This window comes from Chelonia mydas, chromosome 4 (genome assembly GCF_015237465.2).
Source record: "Chelonia mydas isolate rCheMyd1 chromosome 4, rCheMyd1.pri.v2, whole genome shotgun sequence".
In the NCBI taxonomy this organism is placed as follows: Eukaryota; Metazoa; Chordata; order Testudines; family Cheloniidae; genus Chelonia; species Chelonia mydas.
This window is the reverse complement of record NC_057852.1, coordinates 40,361,908-40,388,785: the sequence shown is the minus strand read 5'-3', so window position 1 is coordinate 40,388,785 and position 26,878 is coordinate 40,361,908. Positions and strand designations below refer to the sequence as shown.

At 39.9% G+C, this 26,878-nt stretch overlaps 1 long non-coding RNA gene across 3 annotated transcripts in view; it reads right to left on the bottom strand.

The window, feature by feature from the left end:
- LOC122465536 overlaps positions 1-26,878 on the bottom strand; it is a 36,523-nt gene that overhangs the window by 9,183 nt on the left and 462 nt on the right. The gene's annotated exons all lie outside the window — the stretch shown is intronic.

The following is a 26,878-nucleotide window of genomic DNA, read 5'->3' as shown; positions in this document are numbered from 1 at the left end:
TCTCTCTGTTTTAATAATACCTACCTCAAGTTCTTCCAATAGGGTCATAAAAGTACCACTACCTTCATCTATATACAGGTTTCAAAGTAACAGCCGTGTTAGTCTGTATTCGCAAAAAGAAAAGGAGTACTTGTGGCACCTTAGAGACTAACCAATTTATTTGAGCATAAGCTTTCGTGAGCTACAGCTCACTTCATCGGATGCATACTGTGGAAAGAGTAGAAGATCTTATTATATACACACACAAAGCATGAAAAAATACCTCCTCCCACCCCACTCTCCTGCTGGTAATAGCTTATCTAAAGCGATCACTCTCCTTACAATGTGTATGATAATCAAGATAGGCCATTTCCAGCACAAATCCAGGTTTTCTCACCCCCCCTCCCCCATTTCCAGCACAAATCCAGGTTTTCTCACCCCCCCCCCCCTTGGGGGGACGGGGGTGTGAGAAAACCTGGATTTGTGCTGGAAATGGCCCACCTTGATTATCATACACATTGTAAGGAGTGGTGTTACTCTAGATAAGCTATTACCAGCACGAGAGTGAGTTTGTGTTGGGGGGGGGGGTGAGAAAACCTGGATTTGTGCTGGAAATGGCCCAACTTGATTATCATACACATTATAAGGAGAGTGATCACTTTAGATAAGCTATTACCAGCAGGAGAGTGGGGTGGGAGGAGGTATTTTTTCATGCTTTTTGTGTGTATATAATAAGATCTTCTACACTTTCCACAGTATGCATCCGATGAAGTGAGCTGTAGCTCACGAAAGCTTATCCTCAAATAAATTGGTTAGTCTCTAAGGTGTCACAAGTACTCCTTTTCTTCATCTATATACTGGACAGTACATTGACTGCCCTCAGACAACCATGGAATTAATGTTTCTTTTCGAAGTGGGTGCATTGTAATTGTCTTCATCAAGTGCAGCCACAAAGTGTTTATAATGCTTTAAATGCAGTCTTTAATTAGCAATGGTAAGATCAGCAGGTGTGCTGGGGAAAATGGCATGCAACACAGCCTATCACTTTTGGATGTGCAAATAAATGCCCAGTAGATGTGATTTTTTTTTAATTTCGTGGGACACAAGAATGTCTCCATAAAATTGTCACTTCAAGGGAGGAAGTGTTAATTTCATGCAAGTGTAGGTGAAAAATATATTTAATTAAATTTAGTGGCATGAAGTTCATGGAATATATAGTAAGCATAGAAAAACGGCAGCCCTGTTATATGGATGAAGAATGGAAAGGCACATAAGGTAAAACCATCACTTGAGTTTTCTTGCACAGTGCTCGTGAAATAATGAGTTTGCCGAGTCAAACTCGTAAAAATGAATATAAATATAAAACTATGCCTCAAAAAATGAAAAAATCCCAGTATTTCATTTAAAATGAATATTAATGTTCTGGTAACACGGCTGCTGCAAGGTTTTCATAGTTTCCTGCTAACCTTCTCTAGAATTTGCTATTATACACCAAAGGATCTTTCGCAATTATTATTTGTATTACCATAGTGCCTAGGATCCACAGTCATGGCCCAAGACCCCATTGTTTGCACAAACACCAAACAAAAAGATGGTCCCTGCCCTCTTTTCTAGGTGGGTCAAGAGTTTCTCCAATTCATGCCCCCCATCCCTTTTTTGTATAATGCTGTATATAAAACAAGAAACAATGTACTGCTTATCCCAGATCTTTGATTTTTAGCAGGATATGCCAGTGGAATATGAACAAGCTTTCCAGCTCTGGGCTCTATATATTACTTGAATTCACCAAAATGGAAGAAGTCTGTTTCTGCTCCCTCTTTGCCCACCACCAATAAATTCTGACCTTTTTATACCTACTAGTATACTATGTGCACTCAGGTAATTTCATTAACATACGTTAGTTGGAGGTATCAGTGTTTGTTCTATAAGCTTGTGCTCAGTATTAACAGAAAGTAAGCCCAGGGCTCTTCCTAATTGAATGGATATCTTGTTATTTTAGGCATTAATAGGCAAATAGATTTACCAACGAGCTGATCAGCTGTATAATTAAATACATTGAGAAGCCACATCATACCTGAACATGACAGGGGAAAGAGAAATCTGCTCTCTGCAGGAAATACATTATGCTGCTTTTACAGTATTTATTGTAAATAAACAAACTGATATGTTGGGCTGGTTTATTTAAAAAAAAAAAGGCTACAAATAAATTATTTGTAAGCAGGAATAATATAAGCATCAGAATAATTATTGCAAAATAAATGTGTGTAACCAGAGAGTCGATTTTTGATAAATTAATAAAAGTAAGAGAAGCATCAGATTACAAATATCCTCTACAATTCTTGTTGCTACTTGTGAGTTGTAGAAAGACACTTGGCTTTTATGGCAAAGTCTGTTGTCCTTTACATCGTGTAAATCTGGAGTAAATATATTGGTTTCACAGGTTAGCTGAGCCTTCCTTGCTGAGAGTTCCCGTTGGGATATTAGTCAGCATTCCTGAGGACATTCCCAGGTGGGGTTTGTCGTGTCAAGCATGACAAAGCAACAGAACCACTGTACTTCCACTGTGGGGGGCCTGCAGAGAGGCTGAGTGAGAAGATCCACACTCACTGCACGCTGCAGAGCCTCCCTCTGCAGCAGCTTACAGGGGTGTTGTGAGAAGAGCATGGAAATAGCCAGTAAACTCAACCTCTTTGTAGATCCACAGGCTTCACTGTCCCTCCCTGCAGTTCTGTAAGAGAAGTGCAGAGACCCCAGCTCTTAGTACAGCTTGCAAACTACAAGTGGGGCTGCACGTTCTGTGCACGCCAAACTCCCAGGGAGATAGAGGGGATTCATGTCCCAAGCCCAAACCACCGTAGATCCCCTGCACAAAACTCTGTCACTAGGATGATCAAATTTGGCCTTAAGAAGGAGAGAGAAACAATCACAAGGACCAAATGTACTTACTTATAGATATAAACAAATGCTGGTAATACAAACTTTTTCAAAGTGTGAGAAGGAAATGTATTATGAATATGTACCATTTACTCTTCTATTACCTGCAACAAATATCACAGGAAAATCCATCAAAGCAAATAGAAAACTGTCTGAAATGGAATTAGTATATGCAAAATACATCATGGTGAATTCAAATGAATAATACTTAAACCTTGACTTCATAATGGCTGTGTTTCATTCCATCACACCTAAGTTTTATATATCTTATTCCTCTTATTGGTTCTTTATATTAACTCAGGACAATTCTGTTTTTCACTTTACTCAGATATGACAAATTTGGTGATTTATAAAATCTGTCCACAAGCTGTTGTAAATTTTAATATATCCCTGATTTAGACATGTTTTCAGTTTAATTGACATTTTCTTATTTGAAACACAAAAATGTCCATTGAGGGAAAAAAATCAGTTTTCACAGTATCATGGCAATATCAGTAACAGCAGACAATAAATTACCAAACATGATTTCTAGATTAAAGAACTTTCCCCACAGAATGAGGAATTTGTGTGTCAAACAGAACAAAGAGTTTGATGGAGAAGACATATTTTTTCTGGACATAAATTATTTCACTTTACAAAAATGAGTCCAATTGTAACAGGATATCACATTCTGAAGGCAGCAAAGTTGACCTGTTTAATAATTAAATTAATCTAATGTAACTATTAATTTTCAAGCTAATTCATGAAACAAAAAAAATTAATAATGGTACTCTCTCCAGACAGGAGAAAAGACAGAATCCATGAAATCTCACTTTAATGCAGTGAAAGACAGACACTTTCTACTATAAATCTTGAATGGAAATAAGACATTCTATATATTTATACTCCTGCAGCCACAGCTTATGTCCTGTTCATTCAAAGAGAATGAGAGAGGATCTGCATTTGGGAAAAAGAAAAACAGAGGGGCAAGGGAGGTGTGAAGTGCTGGCAACCTTATTGATAAAAAAAACTAAAAATATATTGACTTTTGTTGAGGTGAATGTCAATAATTATTGACCCAATAGGAATATTTCAAATGAGAAGCTCAGAGATAATACATCAGTCAATATTTTATTTCAGATCAGTGTGTAGTTGTTTTCATCAATAGACAATATTTGTATTTGGGCAAGGAGCTGTTTATTTGTATTTGGGCAAGGAGCTATTTATGAAATATATTGCAGTCACCCATTTTTCAAAATGTTTTTAAATTATCCCAGTCATTTAACTGCATCATTAAGCCACCTATGCATGAGATCTTCAAAAGCAACAATTTCTTCTGTACAAGAAAACCAGTTATTCAATGTAGAAGGAAGGAGATTCTGCCATTAATTATTTTTTGCCTAGTAAAACAATTGCCTACCACCGCAAATTCATCTTTAAGTATTTTTGTGATGCTAGTGGGACTCTGTAGGTTGAGTGCTCAGATGTCGCTAGCCAGAGACAACATGAGAACTCTCTCAGCCGGGGTTGGCTGTCATGGGTATATTCCCACTGCCACTGTCTAGCAACTGGCAGAACATATCCAAGGATACAAAGTTCTTTACAAACATAAGTTAATCATGGTAATTCTAACTGATAACACCCTATGTTATAGATAATGAAACTGAGGCACAGATGGGATAAGTGACACACACAGCAACTCAGAGAAATGAGTGGGAATAGATCCTGGGATTCCTGAATCCCAGTCCTGTTTTAATCATTAGAACACACACCCATATGGAGATAATCTCCCCTTGTATCAAATTCATTTGGTTTATCACATATTTTAGGGGGGGAGTCACATTTTTTTTTATTTTCTCTAATAAACCATTTGAAACAGGATCGGTATTGCTTTGGTTATGCTGTTTTGTGTAGTCCTGTAGAATTTTTACCAAGCGTAGCCTGTGAGGTTTCTTTCCTTCATCTTTTTGGTTAATCTAGATAATTTTGGATCCAATTTCACTGCCATCAGCCATTTTTACATCCTGACTAGTGAATTAGTGTACTTGGTGTGTTACAATATTTTACTCCTGAAATATCAACTCAGTTTTCATTGGAGATGGAACTCTGGTCTCAAGCTATGTACATTCCATATCTGTGGAACCTTGGCTAAATTTTCATTTGCCCTTTCATTAATAATTACAGTATTTGTCTGGTCATGATAACACAATCATTCAGCTGGGGGAGTCTGCAGAAACCTGAAGATCACAAAGAGCTATTATTGCTTTTAAATCTATATGCAATGTGATATGTCAAAACACCCAAAAGGATAAACTAAAATTAAGGCTGCTACAGAGATGAAGTCTAAACATCATTAATCTAATGTAAAACAGTTACATAGCAGCAATCAGAGACATGCATTCACTGTAAGAATTGAGACACTCAGCAGAGGAAGGTCAGCAAATTGGTAATATTTTAGAAGGGGAAAAGTTGCTCACAGCTTTTGAAGAGTTTAGGAGTCCTAAAAATATACTAGGGGCCCCATCAGTTACTATCAGCTACCAGCATTTCAAGCATTTAAGATTTTACTTGGCAAACATTGAATTATTGTCTTAAAGCATTTCTGGAAATGATTCAAGTAAAAAAAAAAAAAAAAAAAGGTGAGTTTCCAATTACAAAACACCCCTAAGCATTCCTACTGCTGCTAAAGTGGCATGCTCTTGTCATTTTCTGCCCCATATGTCATTCTGAAAAAAGTGGCTGATTTTCCTAGTTTTAAGGACTGTTGTGAAAATATTGCATAAAACACACTATCAGCTACTTATGGAAAAGCACAGGTTAAAAAGAGATTAAACGAAAGACAGTTTAATTTACAATGGGACATACCAATAACTTTGGATTCATCTTGCGTTGAAGACTCACTGGCACATGAAGGGAAACCTACCAGCGGCGGAATACACTGCAGCTCCTTTAGAAAGGATCAGGTATACTGCTAAGTAGTTGCAGCACTGAGTGAAACCCTACCATGCCTTATCTCTGTGCTTCAGGAGCTAGATGTTTCAAATACAGCCATTTTATTGATACTAAATTCAGCAAGCACTAAACTTAAGGGAGGCACTGCTGTCAATAGTCACTGGGACTTGGCCTTTGAAGGAAAGGGGAATTATGGAAAATGTAGTCCCCAGGGAAGGATGGGGCTGATGGGAGGTGAAGGCTCAGATGGGTCACATGAGAGATGGGTCACATGACAAGGTTAAGTAATTAGCCCAAATTCATATTACAAGTCACTCCCAGAGATGGGAACACAACACAAAAGTACTGATTCCCATTTCCCTGATCTATTCACTAGAAGATACATTTCGTCCAATTTTAAGGCACTTCCCTCTTATTTGTATTACAGTAGCTGTAGTCATTGATCAGGGCTCCACTTTACTAGGCACTAAAGAAACAAATAATAAATAGATGGTCCCTGCTCCCAAAAACTTACAATGAAAATATAAAGTGAGACAACAGATGGATGCAACAAACAGTCAGGGGTGGTGGGAGAAAGCACAAATCAACAATGAGACAACCTCTAAATGGGATACGTAGTGCTTACTGAATTATTTTCTCTTGTTAAGCAGATAGTCTGTAAGCTTTATTTGTCATTCTACAGTAGACTGTCACGTTGCAATTACATTGCATTTCGGCAACAATTTCAGTAACAGCAATACCACTTGGGTCAATTTATGATCCCTTTTTGTTTTGTTCTACAATGCATTCTAAGATCAGAGAAACAGCTAATCTATATGTCATTGCCTCAGGCTGCTGTTTTGTTTTGTCAGTCCCCCTCTCCAGCCCCACCCCCCTTTTCCCTTCTGACACTGACTTTAATATATTTAAGAGACTTAAAAGAACTAATCAGGTCAAAGTTGTGACAAATCAGTCAGACTAACTACAAATGAAGTACAATATTGCTTTAGATAGACCAATTTTCCTTGGTATTAAGAGTGATCTTAACCTTGAAGAGCTTGGTGTAAATATTTACCCTTGATAAGAGTGGTTCCATTTGCCCACCAGCTTAGCTATTTAAAAAAAAAAAAGCTCACCAAGAGAAATCATGCCATATTTTTACTCAAATTAGATTTCAAAGAAGGGGAGAAATGGAGGAACAATTAATGTCAAACTGCTTCTCACATTACCGACCCATCTGGTTTCAATTTTTTCCTTCTGGCAACATCTCATCAGGAGGCTTGGATGATGCCATCATTGCAGAGAGAAGTTGCTGGTAACAAGTATGAACTTTCAAAAGATTAGACAAGATTAAAGAATTTTCCCTCCTAACAATATTGGCAGCACTGACTATTATGCAACAAGTTTCAGTAGACTGTTCTCCAAGGCCCAGTTATGACCTAACAATGAAGTGGTGGTAACCAAATTGTCCTAGTAAACCCTTTCTTCACTTGTTTTTCTTGGCTACCTTGCAAAGGATTCCAACTGATTATCTTTAATTGCCTTTTTTGGTCTTCAAAGGAAAAAGAAAATCCAAGAGAGCCTTACCAAGTTTTCTTACAGCATGAAAAACTGGAAATGTCTCAAGAGGTAAACTCCAAGAAAATTCTGAACATAGCACTAAGTATTATTTATTACTTGTAGAGTGCCATTTTAAAAAGCGCTAATTAAAAAAATATAGGAACTTAAAAAGATTTGTTCTTCACTTTACCTGTCAGTTGAAGGATGAATTATGATGCAGTTGTAGCCACTCCATAGTTAAGATTGTAACTGAGTTTTGTGAGCTTGATTTGTGCCCCATCCCCTCCACAGCACACCTACTCATTCAGCCCATTGGAGTTTTCCTTACACAAAGACAGCATCCTTTCTCACTTTCAAGTTACTGATGTAAACCAGATATTTCTTGCCCATATTTTCAAACACACGCACTTCCTGTCAAACAATCCACATAACCCACATGTTCCCTAAGCTTTCATCCACTATTAACCAACACAGCAGAAAAATATGATAAAGTATTCCTGTAAAACGAAGAAGTTGCTAGTTATATAGGGCTAGATTCCCTGGTGCAGCAAAACTGTATTGAGAGGGACAGGGCAAGATGGAAGATGGAGAATACCGGTCAAGATTGTCAATTATTTCCCATGATCCCAAAGTCTGTCTCTGCCAGAGTTACATCAGTGCAACTCAGTTCATAGTTCCAGAACTTCTGGCCTGAGCAACACAAAAAGAAATGGCCACTCCAATCTTGCCATCACTCCTGCTCACCCAGCCACATAACAAGCAAAGAGATCCATATCGTACACAGAGATTGGGAGCAGTAAACAGGGTAGGAAGGCAAATTAAGTAGAAAAATGCCTGCAAAGCTCCTCAAATTACCATGAGGACAGAATGGATGCCAGACCCTGGCCAGTGTCACAGTGGGTACTGAGTGCTGGTCATAATGCAAGCGTAACACACACGCTGATATAGACAGAATGCATAAGATCAGGAAAGGTGGTTGTGCTAAATTGCACCAGGCCCTTATGGTCAGTCTGTATTCCCCAAGACACTGAGGATGAGCAAAGAATACTGGCAGGCTAACCAACCATCCTCTTCTCATGGGACTTGATGCATAATTGATTCAATCAGAAAACTCATGGCAATCAAACTGCTTTTAGTCGGATGTGAACTCCATACTCCTACCTCCAGTTTAGATTAGTTATAGCAGGAGTAATGGTCTCAAGTTGCAGTGGGGGAGGTTTAGGTTGGATATTAGGAAAAACTTTTTCACTAGGAGGGTGGTGAAACACTGGAATGCGTTACCTAGGGAGGTGGTAGAATCTCCTTCCTTGGAAGTTTTTAAGGTCAGGGTTGACAAAGCCTTGGCTGGGATGATTTGATTGGGGATTGGTCCTGCTTTGAGCAGGGGGTTGGACTAGATGACCTCCTGAGGTCCCTTCCAACCCTGATATTCTATGATTCTATGATTCTATATTTGTTACTGAGGTGATAACATTTGTGTCTGTCATCCTTACAAAGAAGAATGAGCCCACATCCCAAACCTGTGAGTATGGACATGCAACCACAGCATAATCCATTGGACAACAAGCACACTGTTTGGTCGGACTCTGAGTGCAAAGCCATGCAATTCTCCTGCCATGGCATCTCTGGGATAAACTCATGCCACACCTGCATTCTCTAACCATTCATTCTGGCACAGCCCAGGTTGTTGTCTCATCCATTTGTGTGAAAACAATCTAGGATTTTGTATGGATTTAATCTGGTCATTCACTCTAAACAGGATTTGGCTGTGATCTTGCAGATGTTCCAGGGGATTTGCCTCATAGGTGCAACAGTTTTTGACTATCCAGAAGATGGAATGGAACCATTCATTTTAGTTGCTGGTGTCTAATCAGCAGGACCCCGCCTTGGAATGGTGGTTTAGTAGGGACCAGGAGGCATTGGCCTTGACCAATTGTATTTGCACAGCAAGGAGACAGCTTCCCTGTCTGTCATAGATTGAGGAACCCCACACCTGTATCCTTAACCGTCGCACAAAAAAGGGTAGCAAGGATCTCAGCTGTGGAGGGAGATTATAGAACAGTTCATACATGGAGGTGAAGCCATGGGGCCTTCAGGGCCATTGTCTGCAATCCCAGTTCTGTTACAATAGGGGTAGGATTATGGTTGCTAAAGCACATCTGTTTGTTGTCATTAACATGTTAATAATGTTGCATCCATTAGCTTTAACTTATACGGAGTGTCTGTGTCTCATTCCTTGTTGTTAGTCACTTCAGGAGGTTGCTTTGAAATTAGCCCAAGTAATACATTACTTCCAGAGTCGTTATAAAATATTTAGAAGAGGGCCACATGTACAGAGAAAATAGGATAGAAAAAAAAGATTGCTTTCTTTCATAAAAAGTTCCCTGGTATTTCCCCTATATCATAGAACTATAGTTTTTGCAGCATACCCCATTTAGAACTCTAGCTGGCATTTCTCAGCATTTTACAACAATAGAAGTTTATTGTATTAACCACTCTCCAACTCAAATCATGTCTAGAACATGAAAAGGGATTCAGTTCCTGAATAAATTATGCTCCCCAAACTTACTGCTTTTTCCACACTGAAATGGACATATCTACATATTACTCTTCCATTGTTTTCTCAGTTTGATTCTATATGTTAAGGGTATATTATTCTGAGAACAGGGCACATGATGTGTGAATGACTGTAGATCCAGCCTGGGAAAATCTATTCTGGTTAATAAGATGCAGGCTATAACAATTCAAAACAAAAGACTTTTGTACGTATTTGCATGACAATACCCAGCGTTGTTTTCCTGTACACTAGCACAGACCTGGTGTCAAAGCTCTAGGGAAAAGAACAAACATTCTGAGATTGTGTTTGCAGCAAAAAGTTTTCTTTTCTCTTTCTTTCTCTAACACTTTGCTTTGCAGGTGAGAACTGTGAAGATACACCCACTTTTTGCTTCCAGATTTTTTTGTGATGTATTTTGTACCACCCATCCATCTACATGCTAGTTATTTATATATATCACCAGTCACCATACATTATCTAGATGCAGCTATCTCATGTAAGTTCCAATCTTATTCCTTTTAGAGTCACTGGGAGTGTCAAGCTGTCTGAAGTGGCTCAGGAGTGTGAGTACCAACCCCAGGACATACTGTTAAGAAGCAGGGCACAAACCCCAAACTGGCTGTGAGTTCTACACTTAGATTTCGCCAACCAAGTATCAAGTGTGAACTCCTCAAGCACTGCAACAGCCTTAACATGGAGTCACAGACGGACCCCTTGGCACTCCTATCTTGCCACCCAGACAAGCTTGCCTTTGTGATAGATAGTTCCTTACAGCAAAAATCACAACAATATTTAGGTTACTCCTAGTCCCAGAGAACCAGTCACTTCCCCAAGGTCAATTGCAACTTAGACCCTACACAACAAAGACAACTCTTGAAGCCAATCCTATAATAAATTAACTAAAAAAAAGAAATTAGAGTTATTTACATGGTTAAAGCAAGTAAATATACAGACACAAATGAGTTATGATCTTAGGTTCCAAAAGGTAATAGAAGCTGCTGTAATATGCAAGCTCCACAGTCCCCTAGAGATAACCCAGGCTAAGCAACTAGGGATCCCTTGCTTATGCCTAGAAATTTTGCCACCCCAAACTCCAAGCAGCATAGAGATCTAGTTTCTTCCTGTCAGGGATTTTTATTCCCTTTCCCCATGGTTCAAAATGATGGGACAAGACCACTTGCACATCTCCTTTTGGTCTTTGATATTTCACAATGGTTCATTTGCTTGCAGTGGGCCTTCTTGGTGGGCGGGACCTAACACCTTCTGTAGAAAGACCGCATTTTACATCTGATGACCTGTTTGATGACTTACACAATTACAGAGTTTGACAATGCAAACACGCAATATAAACTTATAGCATGGGGTACAGATGTTATAAATGAGATTACTACATGAAGCATCCTACAAGAATTTCATAAAGTCTAAATTCTAAACACATTCTTATAAACCTAACATCTATTTTAACAATGCTAACACACAGGTGAGCCAGACTGGTTTCCAGCTATGCATTGGTCAATGTTCAGTTGAGGCCTAGAGGCCTTGGCTTGAACTAGCACCTGATCTGCCAGCATCACACAGAGTATTACCAATGATTGGGGAAGGATCAAGGATCATCTTACTTCAGGTTTCAGAGTAACAGCCATGTTAGTCTGTATTTGCAAAAAGAAAAGGAGTACTTGTGGCACCTCAGAGACTAACCAATTTATTTGAACATAAGCTTTCGTGAGCTACAGCTCACTTCATCAGATGCATACTGTGGAAAGTACAGAAGATGTTTTTATACACACAAACCATGAAAAAATGGGTGATTATCACTACAAAAGGTTTTCTCTCCCCACACCCCACTCTCCTGCTGGTAATAGCTTATGTAAAGTGATCACTCTCCTTACAATGTGTATGATAACCTGGATTTGTGCTGGAAATGGCCCACCTTGATTATCATACACATTGTAAGGAGAGTGATCACTTTACATAAGCTATTACCAGCAGGAGAGTGGGGTGTGGGGAGAGAAAACCTTTTGTAGTGATAATCACCCATTTTTTCATGGTTTGTGTGTATAAAAACCATCTTCTGTACTTTCCACAGTATGCATCCGATGAAGTGAGCTGTAGCTCACGAAAGCTTATGCTCAAATAAATTGGTTAGTCTCTAAGGTGCCACAAGTACTCCTTTTCTTTTTGCATCTTACTTCAACAACCCCATCATGATTATGTATCAGAATTTACAGATTAAAATTTAAGTGGCAATAAAATGTTAAGCACCCAAAAGGCAACATATTAATCAAAATATACGTAGCACACTGGATAGCCTCTCATCTCCTTCCCACTCCGTTGGTATTTAATAACAGAACAGATATGCTAACCATTTCAAATGGTCTGTCTGGACATTTCGATTTCCAGCATTCTATTGAAAAGGTCTGAGCTATTCTGAATTAAATGATAGATTGAAATACACGAAATTATCTCATGTAAATGATTTCAGAGCAGCCCAATTTTATTTTAATATAAAAATAAGGAAACTTCTAACCTGAGATTCCCTTGGGAGCCAACATGAAGCAGATTAGCACCCAAATTACCACCTTTTCAGTTGTTTAATTGAGGTTATTAAAGAACCTTTGTCTAATGGGTGTAACATTACCCATTGCCACTGTGACATGACGTCATATAACACTGCAATGTTGTCAATTTAGAAAAGCCTGTTAATGTTTTCCTTTTCCAGTCAGAAATGTGATTCCTGTACTAGCTGACAATTCTCCTTAGAATTGTCAACATTTAAATTGGTTTTAGTGTGATAGAAACCAAGGTTAAAAATAAAAATCTGACATTTTTTGCATACAGTTCATTAACTAACCGTCATTAGGCTAACATGGAACAGCATTTTTTAGCATCATTAAACTGCTCTATATTTTCATCCATCAAAAAAAGAACTACCTTTCCCCTTATCCTTCTCTGTAAAACACAAGGAAGTGCTGCAAGAAATATTATTTAAATAATATAGGCAGCATTTATTTTATACCATATAATTCATACTTCTATGAATTACAAACTAAACAGGAAATGGTGACCCATCTACAAAGATCTTATGCTAACGATTGAATAAACCTGCAATAATATAACAGGCATTTTGATACAATTTATGCCACTTCATCCTCCATTTGCAAAACTCTGCCATATTTTTTTCTGTGCACTACATGAAATTTGCACAATAATTTTCTATAATGTGTATAGTGAAAATCATTTACCCAAAGGTCAACACTTGGAGTTTTGGAATACTTTTAAAAGTTTATAAAATTGTAAAAGCCAGCATCACACATGACACTTGCATTCTTGTCAGTGATCTCAAGGGAGACCACGGAAAGAATGGGCTTGTACACTGATCTAGGTAGGCTCTTGCCCTTACCGAAAAAGACAGACTGTGAGCGAAGTTCGTGGTGTACTTGTTAAATGGATAGAGTGTTGACCCCTATCTGAAGCAGTAAATTCATTTTACAAAATCAAGTGAATTTGAATGCAGGAGGAAAGAACTTCATAACTATTTTATAAGTGTTATGGAAATTAGAATGACAACAATTTATACTACTGAAAAATATTTGCTTGTGGGAAAAAGTAATGGTTAGATGTTGGGTATGAAATAAAAACAGTTAAACAGCTATTAAATCTAAAAGTAGATTATTTCCCTTGGGATAAATTTTTAGTTTCCAATTTTAAGTTAAATGTCTCCTTGACATTCTTATCATGTTTATAAAATTGGCAAAAATCTACCTAGAACTGGGTTTGAATTAAATATTTTTAAAGCCCATGAAGATAAGTGAAATAAATATATTTTATGAGCTAAATGAAAGGGCACAGATTTCATATGTAAACAGTGCCATCTTCTGGTAGTCCAGATGCAAAGCTAGCTAAAAATCCCTCCTAATTCATTTGCATAAATATCATTTGGAAATAGTCAGGGTCTTTGTAAAGAAATTAGCCAATCGTTGTTCCATATTAATAATTACTATTTTTTTTCAAAATTAGTAAGAAAATTATTTTATATGAAGTAAGGACTTGATCTGCTCCATTCAAGTCACTGAGTGTTTTTCCATTGACTTTGATGAGGCTGTGGCAAGCCCCAAATCAATTTCTTCTTCCAAGAAAGAAACAGTCATCTGAATAAGTACAGTTTACAAAACACATGCAGTACTACTTACATTATTCAAACAAAAAGTAAATCTTACAAAAAAATCCTACAGGTTTATACATTTTTATTTTTAATTTTAAAACTCCACTAAAAAGAAATTGACTTAAATTTGCAGACAATTTTTTTCCAATTTTCATGGCTGACTATTCAAGTTTTGGGGGAGCTTTGTAAAGAAAAAAACTGAACTTCAAATAATCATGTCTGATTCCCCTCATCAGAGTTATTGGGAGAGGAAGAAAGAAGTCAAGGGTCCCAATAGCTCTCAACAATTACTTCAAGTTCCCTTTTTTCCCCGTACGATTTTACAGTACTTGTCTGAAGCATATAATTAATCTTTGGAGATTTAAAATTGTAGGTGAAAGAGCACTGGATTAAATGAGTTAGAATACTAGTCAATGATTTACATTATTATTAAAGATGGCTTTAGCCAACCAAAACAGAAATAATTGTTTAAACTATTTTGATTGTTGATATTAAGTGCCAGTATTTATCCTGTAAATCCAATACTACAGAGATACAAAACTACAAAGGGAACCTTTTAAAAACAAACTACATCAACAAGAAAGAAACTGAATTAAGTCAAACTGTACCATAATATATATCAAGAAGTTCAGAATTTCACAAAAACAATAACTTCCTTAGCACTTAATTCAAGAGTAAAATGTTCTATCAATTATTTATGTAACCTGTGATGGCTCAGTACAGGACCTTCACTTGTAACACAGAAATGCCCACACATTGGTGGACTATCACACTTATTGTGCTTTGCTCTAGCCAAAAGTGATTTAATACTGATCCCACCTACTTTCTGAGAAACAATACATTTACTAAAAAGAAAGCCAATTTCATGCATTTTTCACATTTTATTTCTATTGCACACTGACAACTCCTGACCTATTTTAAGTATTTTCATAATATGCAGAAGCACTTCAATGCACAATAGCTAAATCTTCTATGCTTAGGGTGACCATATGTCCCATTTTTCAGCTCTGTTCTGGCCATCCCTACTTTTTCACTAAAACTGGGCATTTGTCCCTGATTTGTGCAGGCAGCGCTGCCTTCAGAGATGTCCCCCCAGGCAACAGCCGCCGCTCTCCAGCTGGACACTACAGGTAGTTCTTATGTCTGGGTCAGCCTGGGACAGCTGTCCACTGCTTGCACCACAGGATAGTGAGGAGTTTACTTAAAGGACTGTGCCTCAGAGATATAAAATCCCTTCCCAAGCAGCCTGATGTTCTGGTGAAATGAGTGTGCTGCCCACATTAGAATGGTGTACCCCTCTCTCAGCTCAGTGACTGCAGTCACGGGTCTTTGAGCAGGATGCACAATGTGTACGGTGACAAAGAGGAGAGCTGTGGCTGCTGCCAGGGGCGGAGGGTCAGGTCTGAAGGCAACGATGCCTGCCAGCAGCAGCTGAGGAATTTGCTGCTGGCAGGCATCGCTGCTTTCAGAGCTGACCCCCTGGGCAGCAGCCCCACTTGCTGGCTGCAAGGCAGAGCAGAGAAGTAAGGGTGACATGGTATTCCCACCCTTACCTCTGCGCTGCATCAGAGTCTGAGCCTTCCTTACTGTGAGGCTCAATATAGAATGCTTTGAGCAACTTGACCAGGAGGCTGTATAGAAGCACTAAATTAATTTTCCTATCAGCTCAGTGCAAGGTCAGCAACAAGAAGGTAGGATCCCCATTTATTGATGGGCACAAAACATGGCTACATGGATTGTCAGCATCAGCAGGGTTGAAGGATGGCGTACGCAGGTCATCCGATGGGGGTTAGTGGCAGTGCTCTAATTTGTAAATGTTGATTTTTGTTGGTTAGCTGAGTTGCAGCTGCAGCTGAAAGCAGTGCGATGGTCTCTTCACAGCTTCAATGTTTGCCTAGAGTGGGAGCCTGAGTGATGAGACAGTCTGAAATAGGAAGGGTTTTTAATTGCACATTTGTGGTAGCTAAGAGTCCCCCTGAGCCAAAAAGGCTGCCTGCTGTAGAGGCAGAGCGCTGTGTTCAGATGCTGGGCTGAGCCAGTGTTCAGAGAATGCCTTGTGAAGGGACATTTGCAAATAAATTCTACCCTAGTGATTCAGTAGCAGATTTACCAGGCCATAGAGATCTCTGGTGTAAACCCTTCAACTTGGAGATTAACTTGGCCCACAGCAAGGAACTGGTTCAGCAAAACAAGGGCTGTCAGGAGCAGGGTTCCGCCAGAGGCAGACTGACATCATGTATCCCAAAAATCCCTATAAAGGAGCATAAACAGTTCATTCACACACATTCTCTGTTGTCAAGAGCTGGTTGTGTTTGAAGTAAGGGTGGCAACGCCACCATGCTACCATTACTTCTGTGCTGCTGCTGGCGGGGGCACTGTCTTCAGAGCTAGGCACCCCCGCAAGCAGCTGATGCTCTCCATTGCCGAGCTGTGAAGGCAGTGCTGCCACCAATCACGTGATGCTTTTGCTCCTTTTGTGTGCATGGGGGGCGGCGGGGGGTGGGGCTGTGCATACCTGTGTCCTGAGAAGAATCAATAGTTTGTGTGTGATCATTTTTTGCTATAAAAATGTCTAGGAAATGTCTGTGTCATTGTAATGAAGACCTCCAAAAGCCATTCAAGTTTTTAAAAAAAGACACTTCAACATTGAACAACAGCAAAGTTGTATGTGAGGCGTGTGGAGCACATTTCTCAATTGCCCACAGCAGTCAAAATGACATTACCCAGAACCTTCAAAGCAAGAAACACAGAGATGCTGATAAAAGTAAGTGTTTAACACCAAGTGTTTCAGGATTTTTTCTGAAGCAAAACATAGAAGCTGAAAAAGTTTTTGCCAGTGAGGGAGTGTTTGCTTACCACTCCATGCAGTACAGACAGAGTTTCTGGTCTAGTGACTGTACATTATAATTAATTAGGAAACTGTACCAACCTAGAGTTTTCTGCTCGCACAAAATCTGAGGCAATCGTTTGCAATGTCTTACCCCTTTATCCATTGAAGAAGTGCAGCTTGAGTTGGACAAGTGTTCCTTTATTATGCTTAGTGTGGATGCATCGAACAAAAAGAAGCAAAAAACTATTTCCTGTTCTTATATGGTATTTTCTCCTACTGAGTGGAGCTTGCACAAAAATTATTGACTTTTTGTCTCTACCCAGAGAAACATCAGATTTGCCATGTGCATTCAGCCAGCAAGTGATTGAGAAGTACTCTCTTATGTTGGAATTTGTGCAGACAACATTAATACTAACTTTAGGGGTGCCACACACTGTGGGAAAAACAATCAGAGGTGAAAGCTCCAGGCCAACTTAGGAAAAGAGATCTTCGGTATTGGAGGCGGTGCACATATTGTGCGTAACTGCCTCTGAACTGCAGTCGACTGTCTTCCTTTAGATGTGGAGAGCTTTGCTGTAAAGATTTACAAATACCTTCATATCTACACAGTGAGTGTTGAAGAGCTGAAAGATTTCTATCGATTTGTTGCAATTGAGGATACCAAATTACTAGAGCAGGTAGTACATGATTCCTCTCATTGGGACCAGCAATACACAGGATTTTGTTGATTTTCAATGGGCTTAAAGCATATTTTCTTTCTCAAGATAAATGCCCAACCCTGCTAAAGAAGCTCTTTGATTATACTGCCACTCAACTGTGTCTTCTATTTGCCACCAAACAAACTGCCATGTTTCAAAACATAATGACAGAGAAAACGATTTGTCAGTGACAGAAGTTGCACTGCAAATATGTTCCCTGAACGTTAACTTATCGGAGAGGCTTGGAGAAAGATTTGTCGCAACAGAAGTGAAAAACCTACTGCACAAGAATCTTGTAGAATGCAGGCAAAAGAAAGAAGAGGAGTTTTACGATGTAGTAGACAATTTTTACACAGCATGCCTGTCCTACTTAGAGCACTGGAGACCTGCCTTTGAGTGCACCAAAAAGTCTGAGTGGGCTCTGCTGAGGAATATGCTGCAGTGGGAGCAAATGCAAGACAGCCTCGCTGCATGCCACACCAGAATTCCCACCTTAAATATGTTGGATGAGAATAGTCTCTTTGACGAGTGGTCTAGTGCAAAATCAATTGTCTCCAGTTGTCTTTCAGACTGGAACCATCAGAGAACGCCCGTCACTGAAAGGTGGCAGAAGAGTTTGACAGATGGACCGTAATGCAGTACAATACACAGATCTAGCCAAGTCTGTGGAATCTGTGCCGTACCTGCTGGGTAAGACTGTACCTGTTGAACGTGTCTTTTCAATTACAAATTGTGTATCGTCTCCTGAAAAATCACATCTGAATGTCTCCACCATGAACGCTGTCTTGTGTGTGCGAGCTAACTTTTCTCTAGACTGTACTGAATTCTACGACAAGATGCTGAAAGACAAGCAAATCTGATGAAAAAAGCATCATCAGAGAAATACAACTGGTATCAAGCAGCTTCACACCCTGAAGAATGACAAGACAAGAAACAATGACAGTAACTACTGAGTTTTAAGTAAAATAAAACCATGAAATATATCTTTTTTGCATACTGTAAGTAAGCTCCTCTGAGCACTCACCATCTCTTACCAGTGTCCTGTTTTCAGTTTACGGAAATATGGTCACCCTATCTGTGCTGTAGATCAGAGGTGGGCAAACTATGGCCCGTGGGACCATCCTGCCCGGCCCTTGAGCTCCTGACTGGGGAGGCTAGCCCCCTGCCCCACCCCTGCTGTCCCACATCCCCCGCAGCCTCAGCTTGCTATGCCACCACACCAGCGCTCTAGGAGGCAGGGCTGCGAGCTCCTGCCGGGCAGTATGGCACCATGGCTGGCTCCGGCAGGGCCACGCAGCTGCCAGACATGCTGCTCTGAGCAGCATGGTAACGGGGCAGGGAGCAGGGGAGTTGGATAAGGGACAGGGAGTTCCGGGGGGCAGTCATGGGACAGAGAGCAGGGGGCAGTTGGATGGGCCAGAGGTTCTGAGGGGGGAGGTCAGGGGACGGGGAGGTTGGATAGACGTGGGAGTCCCGGGGGGCCTATCAGGGGACAGGGAGCAGGGGGGGTTGGATGGGTCAAGGGTTCTGAGGGGGGGCAGTTATGTTATGCTATACAAAGCACACGGGATCTTTCATAAGAGAGAAGGCAAATACGCCATATTTATTGAAAATACAACAGTTAGCATATGCTTTTCAGTCACACACACATGCACATCATGCACACAGTCCTGCCAGTTGATGTTTTTATAGTTACCAGGTCTGGAGTCTGGATCAATCTAGTGGCCAGCCAGATTAGTCGCAGAGGGGAGCCGGGCTTTGACGGTCGCGATCCAATGCTCCTGGAGTAGTGGCAAGATGAACCCAAAATCCCACGGCAAAGCACCCTATTCTTATAGTTCCTTTTCTCTGTTGAAGTCTATGGATTTTGCTGTGTCAGTTTGTGACAGGTTACTTCTTAATTGGTGTTATCTTCTGATGTAAACATTCCAATACACCTCCGATAGGGTTATCCTGCCCTGGTTCCGATTTAATCAATTGTCCTGTCTTTAGGGATGCCAGTCTTCACCTCAGTCTCGTCAATTTGCCCTTCCCTCACTATGGATGCGCGTTGATGATTTTCTGGTGTTCTTAAGTCTCTTTACTCCTTTTTCCTTGACCATCTGGCTGTAACAATGGCCTTCACAACTTACCTTTTCCTGATGCATACATTCCTCATTCACACAAACAGTCTTTTCACCGAGACCTTTGAGAATACAAACAGTGTCAGTTTATTCTGAATCTCCTTAACATAGACGCAATACAAGATCCTGTCTTTTACTTACTAAATCTTAAAAACAATGAAATGTATATTTAACTAGAGTGCCTAATTTGTAATACATATAGGAAACCATAGTAGACATTATAACTTATCCTAAAACAAAAGGGTGACCATAATCAGTCATAAGGATTGTTCTTGTCTGTCCCTGCCTTAACATCAGTACAGACACTGGCAGTCTGTCAGATGCATTCCTACCAATGTCCCAGAGGGTTATTCCTTTTTGCTATTCAAAAAGGGTGGCTGGTAAAATGAAATCAAGACATACATTAGTACCTCTATTCTTACAGTACAATTATAAAATACTGCTCCTACAGTTAGGGGGTAGGAAGTGGGAGGGGGCGGATACGGGGCAGGGGCCAGGCTGTTTGGGGAGGCACAGCCTTCCCTACAGGGCCCTCCATATGGTTTTGGAACCTCTCAGGAACACCTCAGGCCAAAAAGTTTGTCCACCCCTACTGTAGATCCAGATCTGGAAGAGGCACACCTGGATAAGAGAAGGGTCAGTGGTAGAAGAAGCCAATATTAAAATCAGAAGAACCTCTGGACGAAATCTGTGGAGTCAGAAGTGAACAGAGAGCTCATGTATAGTAACAATTATTTAAATTGCTAAATATTAAAAAAGATATTAAATGAGTGGAATAGTGATGTTACCCAGAAGGAATGGCAGCCTACTCCGTACTCAGGAAGGCAGAAACAAATTCTGCTTTCATCAGCTACCCAAACTTGCACCTCAACACCCCCTAAAGTTGCCTAGTGGAAGTCTAACAGTCACACCTAAGAAAAAAATAATCATTTTGTCAAAAGAAGTGAGAAGTTTGCCATGCCAGGAGGAACTATCTCAGCCCAGTGAAGGAGTCAAGCTGGCATCTGTGATGTGGTGAGTAAACTCCAGTCAAAGCAGGGAGGGATTAAAGGTCTAACCTGCAGACAGAGCATCTTCAACACCTGCCATAAATGTTAAGCTTGGAAGATATTTAGAGACTGTGGTGGTGAGCAGCACTGTAAAATCTTAAGGAGACTTCAGGAGGGGAACAAGAAATAAAAAGAAGAAAAACAAGTTTTAGAATGCTGGCTGCCTCAATAGAGGGAGGATCTCTCTCTTCTAAGCCTGGAAAGAATTGGAGCTAAAAGCCATGAGAACTACAGGGAAAGAAGCAGCAATAAGGCTGTCCTGCCAATGAGAAGACTTGCTTTTCCAGCTGGATTTACAAAGCCTAAGAGCTGCAGTTGGCCAGTAAGATGCAAGGGTTTTTCTAGGGAAGAGAAGTTTCATAGTACAGACCATTTATCCTTGGAACCAGATCCATCTTTTCAGCTCCTGCTGAAGCCTTTTGGGTTGACACAGAACTACTATGCACTGCTAAACCAAATTAGATGGAAAAGGAAAAAAAGTATGTTAGCCACCAAGGCTGATACTAATGAACTTTTGTTGGAATTTCAAACGTAAGAACAGATACACATACCTAATTACTGGCTATAAAGAAAAGCAGCTGATCAAGAAGAAAGGAGAAGTACATCTGAAGCTGGAGCAAACTCTGATGTGACACTGAACCTGTAGACGTGGGTGAAACAGCAAGTGCAAAGTCTTGGTAATCATATTCAATAATCAGACATGGAATAACAGACCACAAAGAGTTCCAGAACATTTAGAAAACAGGAAATCCTGTTCTACTAAAGCCAAAGATCTTTTAGGAATTATTTTGCAGAAGTGGTGATAGATATGGTGCATGGAGACCTTTTTTCCTTCTCCCTAGAGTTGGCAACTGCCCAAGGGACATAATTGTAATATTATACCATTTCCAACAGAAGAAGTAATTATGAGAAAAGCCAAGGAGGATAAAGGATATCTCCTTCCAGGGCCACAGAATCAAAATATTTCAAGATCTCTCAGCCATAGTGTTATGAAAGAAATGGAGCAATGATTGAAGAATTATGAGAAAACTAAATAAAATATAAATAAGGTTTCCTTTTCAAAACTCTCCTCAATAAAGGCTACCTAGTGAGAGATCTAAAGGAATGGTAGAAAATAATGTGGATCTCGGGACTTATAACAAGGAGCATAAAAGAAGACAACCAGAGGACTCTAAAGAAAAACAAGTGGGCGGGGGGGGAGAGAGAAATCTCTGGCAAGCAACTAAACCAACTCATAAACAAATTCTCAAGTTTAAAAAAGGAACAAGAGCCACACCAGAAACAGACAGAAATGAAGATGAGCACACCTCTGAAACACTCAGTTTTGTGTATTTGCAGCCATAAACAACACAAGATAGAAAGAAAGGGCATGCAGCTATGAATAAAGAACTGTATTTCACTGACCTTTAAAATATTAAACTTTTCAAAATTGAGAGTAATGAGACATTGAAGAATACTACAAATTAAAAAGGATTAAAAAGCAATAAAATTAAAAGACTTCCAGCACCAAAAAAAATAAAGGGGAAAAGTATTATACATAGGCAATTTATTATAGTTAGATTACATTTTCATGTCAAATAAGACACGCAAACAAAATATTAATGTGTTGATTGAAAAGCAAATATAGTGGACTAAAAGATAGCAAAATCTAAACTGCAAAAAGCATAGATAGCACGGTGAGAAGAGCATGGAAATATAAATAGTATGAACTGCACTAAGGCATAGGCAAGCTCTGAAGGATACTGCAAAATACTGTATATCAGATCCACTGAACACAGTTTACTCCTTTAACGAGTGGGGTTTAGGTATCCATTGTAGATTACGTGTCTCTTATGACCTGCCATGGATCAGCAGTTAAACTAATCTTTGAGACAAATCAAGAAAATACGATTTAGAGCTGCATGGGATTGTGATAACAGAAGGTCTAGTTCAGTTAGTAAATACACCAAAAAGGTCATATAAATAATAGAGTCTCAAGGCAGTTGTATTGAGACAACATGAGAGGGATTTCTTCATCACCAGAATTCAGTTAATTGCCATGGGAGTCATTGGGGATGTAAAGGAGCTAAGTTTGTATGACAAGACGTCTTATCCCACACTTGTGATTTTGCTTTTGCTTTAGGGTGATTAAAGAAACCAAGCAGTCAGACAGCTTTAGTGACTGAAGGCAACTTACTGATTATTGTTTCTAGGCATATAATTTGTTCCAATTGGACCAAATGTTTTTCCGTGTTAAAGTGTACGCAATCAACTAGAGCAGAAATATGGAAAGCTTAATAACAGAAAGGTCATTTCTCCTAGTCCAACTGGTCCATACAGTGCATTTGCTTTTTCCCTTTATTCCTAAACTATACAGCCAGAGGATCCAATTAAAATATGTGAAAGCCAGCTGGAGGGAACCAAGGCCAGGGGCTATAGTAGAGAACATGATGATGCCTGAGAACTAGAGGAAGAAAGAAAAAAGGCACGGGGCCAATTTGTAAAAGACGGGTTCTAACCCAACCGTATCTATCTAGATATTACTGCACACATAAATTTACTGTCAGGCACACTTTGATACAAAGCTGGCATCAGCAGATTAAAGCATTGTTGCTGTGATCTTTTGTTTCAGTAGCCAAACTGGCAGACCTGACAGGCACCAGTAATCAGGTGAATCAGCAGTGGAGAAAGCATATACTGTAGAGACACATTCCATCCAAACTGCCACAACAGTAGGTGTGACATGTTCCCCCCCGGGGTGCCACCTGAAACTGGGGTATCACTGAGCCCTCTGACCAAACAGCCTGGGCTCCCTCTCACACTGTGCTGCTGTGACAAGCTATAGACCTGCTCCCAGTCATACACCTCCACCAGCATTCACAGGTAGGGACATACCAAGAGGCAGTTACATGCAGGCTCTCTGATCAGCCACTGCATGTGAACCAACAATAGAGAGGCTACAGCCAAAATAACCACCAGCTTCCCAGCCTAGGACACCAGAGTTTTAACGTCCTGCCCTGGTCCAAACCCCAACCAGTATGAATTTATTATCCAGTTCGCCTCCCCCTCAATGCAGAGAGGACTAAGCAACAGCCTTTGCCCTTTAAGCTACAATTCCTACGCACTTCACTCCAAACTCACTGGTTTAGATTAAATTTAAAATAAATGTATTAACTACAAAAGACAGATTTTAAGTGATGATAAGTGACAGCAAACAGAACAAAGCAGATTACCTAGCAAATAAACAAAAACGCAAAACTACACCTAAGATACTAGAAAGACAGGATATGAATTAGCAAATTCTCACCCTGGTTGATTATACAAGCAGGCTAAAGATTCTTAAGGGACAAGCTGCACTGGCTTTACAGCTTGGAATCCTCATATCCATCACACAGAGGCTAGAAATTCTTTTAGCCTGGGTGCAGCACTTCCCCCCATTCAGTCTTTGTTTCTCAGGTGTTTTCAGGAGTCTCCTTGTGTGGGGAGTGAAGAACAACACATGATGTCACTCCCTGCCTTATATAGCTTTAGCAATATGGTGGGAATCGTTTGTTTCAAAACTTGGTTCCCAGACCAGTTTGTGGAAAAATACTGACATCCCAAGATGGAGTCCAATCCAGAAACATGTGGGCTGGTCACATGCCCTTGCAGTGTATAGCAGCCACTGCTTACAGGCTGGCCAAAACACCCACAGGAAGGTTAAGCTATTCCACAGTCCATTGTCTTTGCTGATGGGCCATCAGCCCTGTCTGGCTTCTTCATTGTTGTACCTAAAAGGCCGACTGTGGGTGTCTTCCAGAGTAAGGCCATTTAAAATACAGATTCCCTAGTCAATATTCATAACTTCAGATACAAAAATGATACATGCATATGATAGGGGGCTTATTCCTTCACTCACTTACTTCCCTGGTCCTTCTCGCATGAACAGAGGCAACAATACCCAAAGTCCAAAGGTGCAAACAATTCGATGTTTATTGGGGTGAACTTCCAGCAAGCATGATTCCAGTTTCCTCCTTAGTGTCCCCCTTCCCAGAGCCTTACACCTGTGTCCCTGTTCCCATTCCTGCCCTTAGCCAAACATGATTCCAATTTCCCCACCCCCATTCCCTGTTCCCATTTCCCCCTTTAGCAAAACATGATTCCAATTTCCCCACCCCCATTCCCTGTTCCCATTTCCCACACACATACACCCACTCACTTCCTGTAAAACTTGAGTTCGGCTTAGCTATACCTTAACCAACCATTTTACTGAAATTTAACTAACCAATCCTAACATATTGTAACGATTATTTAACCAATTATATCCCACCACCTTAATTAGTTTACACCCAACAAAATTAATTATACAGCAGACAGAATCAATCACAGAACCAGACAGAGATTATACAGACAAACAACAGGGAAATGGGGACTACAGTGATAGAACAACAAAGAAATGAGGATTTCACATCCCAGCTATTGATAAGTGAGTTCTTGCCAGACAGAATGCTATCAAACTAAAAAGAAAAGGAGTACTTGTGGCACCTTAGAGACTAACCAGTTTATTTGAGCATGAGCTTTCGTGAGCTACAGCTCACTTCATCGGGAGCTGTAGCTCACGAAAGCTCATGCTCAAATAAACTGGTTAGTCTCTAAGGTGCCACAAGTACTCCTTTTCTTTTTACGAATACAGACTAACACGGCTGTTACTCTGAAACCTATCAAACTAAGTTTCCTTTTACATCTTCTAGGCACTTCCCTTTCTCTGGAGGTGATAGGCATTATCAGGACAGGAGTGTATTCCTAACAGCCCAAAAGCACTCTCTTTCAATGTGACTAGTTTGGAATGTGAGGATGTGACCGGTCACTTTCCAGCTTATGGCTGCCTCTGCTGCTTAGCCAAAGATCTTAGCCTAAGAACAGGGCCTCAGACTGGCACAGTAAAAGAAGGACCTTACACTGGCAGACAGTGATTTTGATTCTTTCTTTTATACCTCTAACTAGCCAAGTGATAAGAATACACCTAAATTCTTAGAGTATAGGCCTTTACAGACAGCCCTGAATATCTATATCCTAAAGCATACAAATAGGATAATCATATTCAGCAAATCATAACCCTTCCAGTGACACCTCACATGGCCTGTCTTGTACAAAATGCATCATAATTATATCATATCACTGTGAGGAATATGGGGTGCAGTGTCACGGTGGGCTCCTTCTGATCCAAGTGACCCAACAAAAGCTCCGGCATTGGTACTCATTCACTTTCCTTTTAGCCATCCATATATTCAGAACCACTCCTAGTAGGACTCCCAGAAGTCTCAGCAGGAAGCTAGAAAAGCCCCCTGGCTCTCAAGCAGCAGGTGATTCAATATGTGAGACATACTATGATAGAAGTATGGTATACTGGAGAGCACGTATATGTAACACTGAAAAGTTAGTGAATTATTAACAGCTTTGTTATCCATATTTTGAAAAGCATGATTAAACTGAAAAATTATTTACCATTTTAAAAGCCCTTTTTACACTGAAATTTTGTAAACTGAATATAGATTAAGAATGTAAACATTCCTTCGTATGCTCTAAAACAAAACACATAGACACAAATCTTTCTTAAAGACCTAGCAAGACTCATATGGGCTTCACTTTAAAGCAAATTCTTTATTCATATAAGACTAGGTGGCAGTCTCTTAATAAGCGATTTGAGAGAGGTAGGGCTGAGCAGCACAGTGCAAACTCCCTTCACTGGCGCTTCTGATGACATGCATAGTGGGAGAAATATCTGTTTGACTTGTGTGAGTCTCTAATGAAAGTAAGTATGAACATTTCCCAGAGGTTCTCTAACTGTGCTGATTTTGGATCTTACAATCATATTTATTCAGGTCATCTTTTTCAAAACTTATTTTTCCCATGCGGGGCATGGGAATGTATTTCAACAGGATTGAAAACATGTTCCTTAGTTTTCCTGTCCTTTTAACTGCTGTGCTTTTACTTCTCGTGTATAGAAACAAATTCAGAGTATTGCAGATAAAAAAGGAGATGACCTGGATGTATTCTGGCTATACTGAAAACAGGGATGTATAATGTTAACCGAACGACTCTCCCCCCTCCAGAGTAT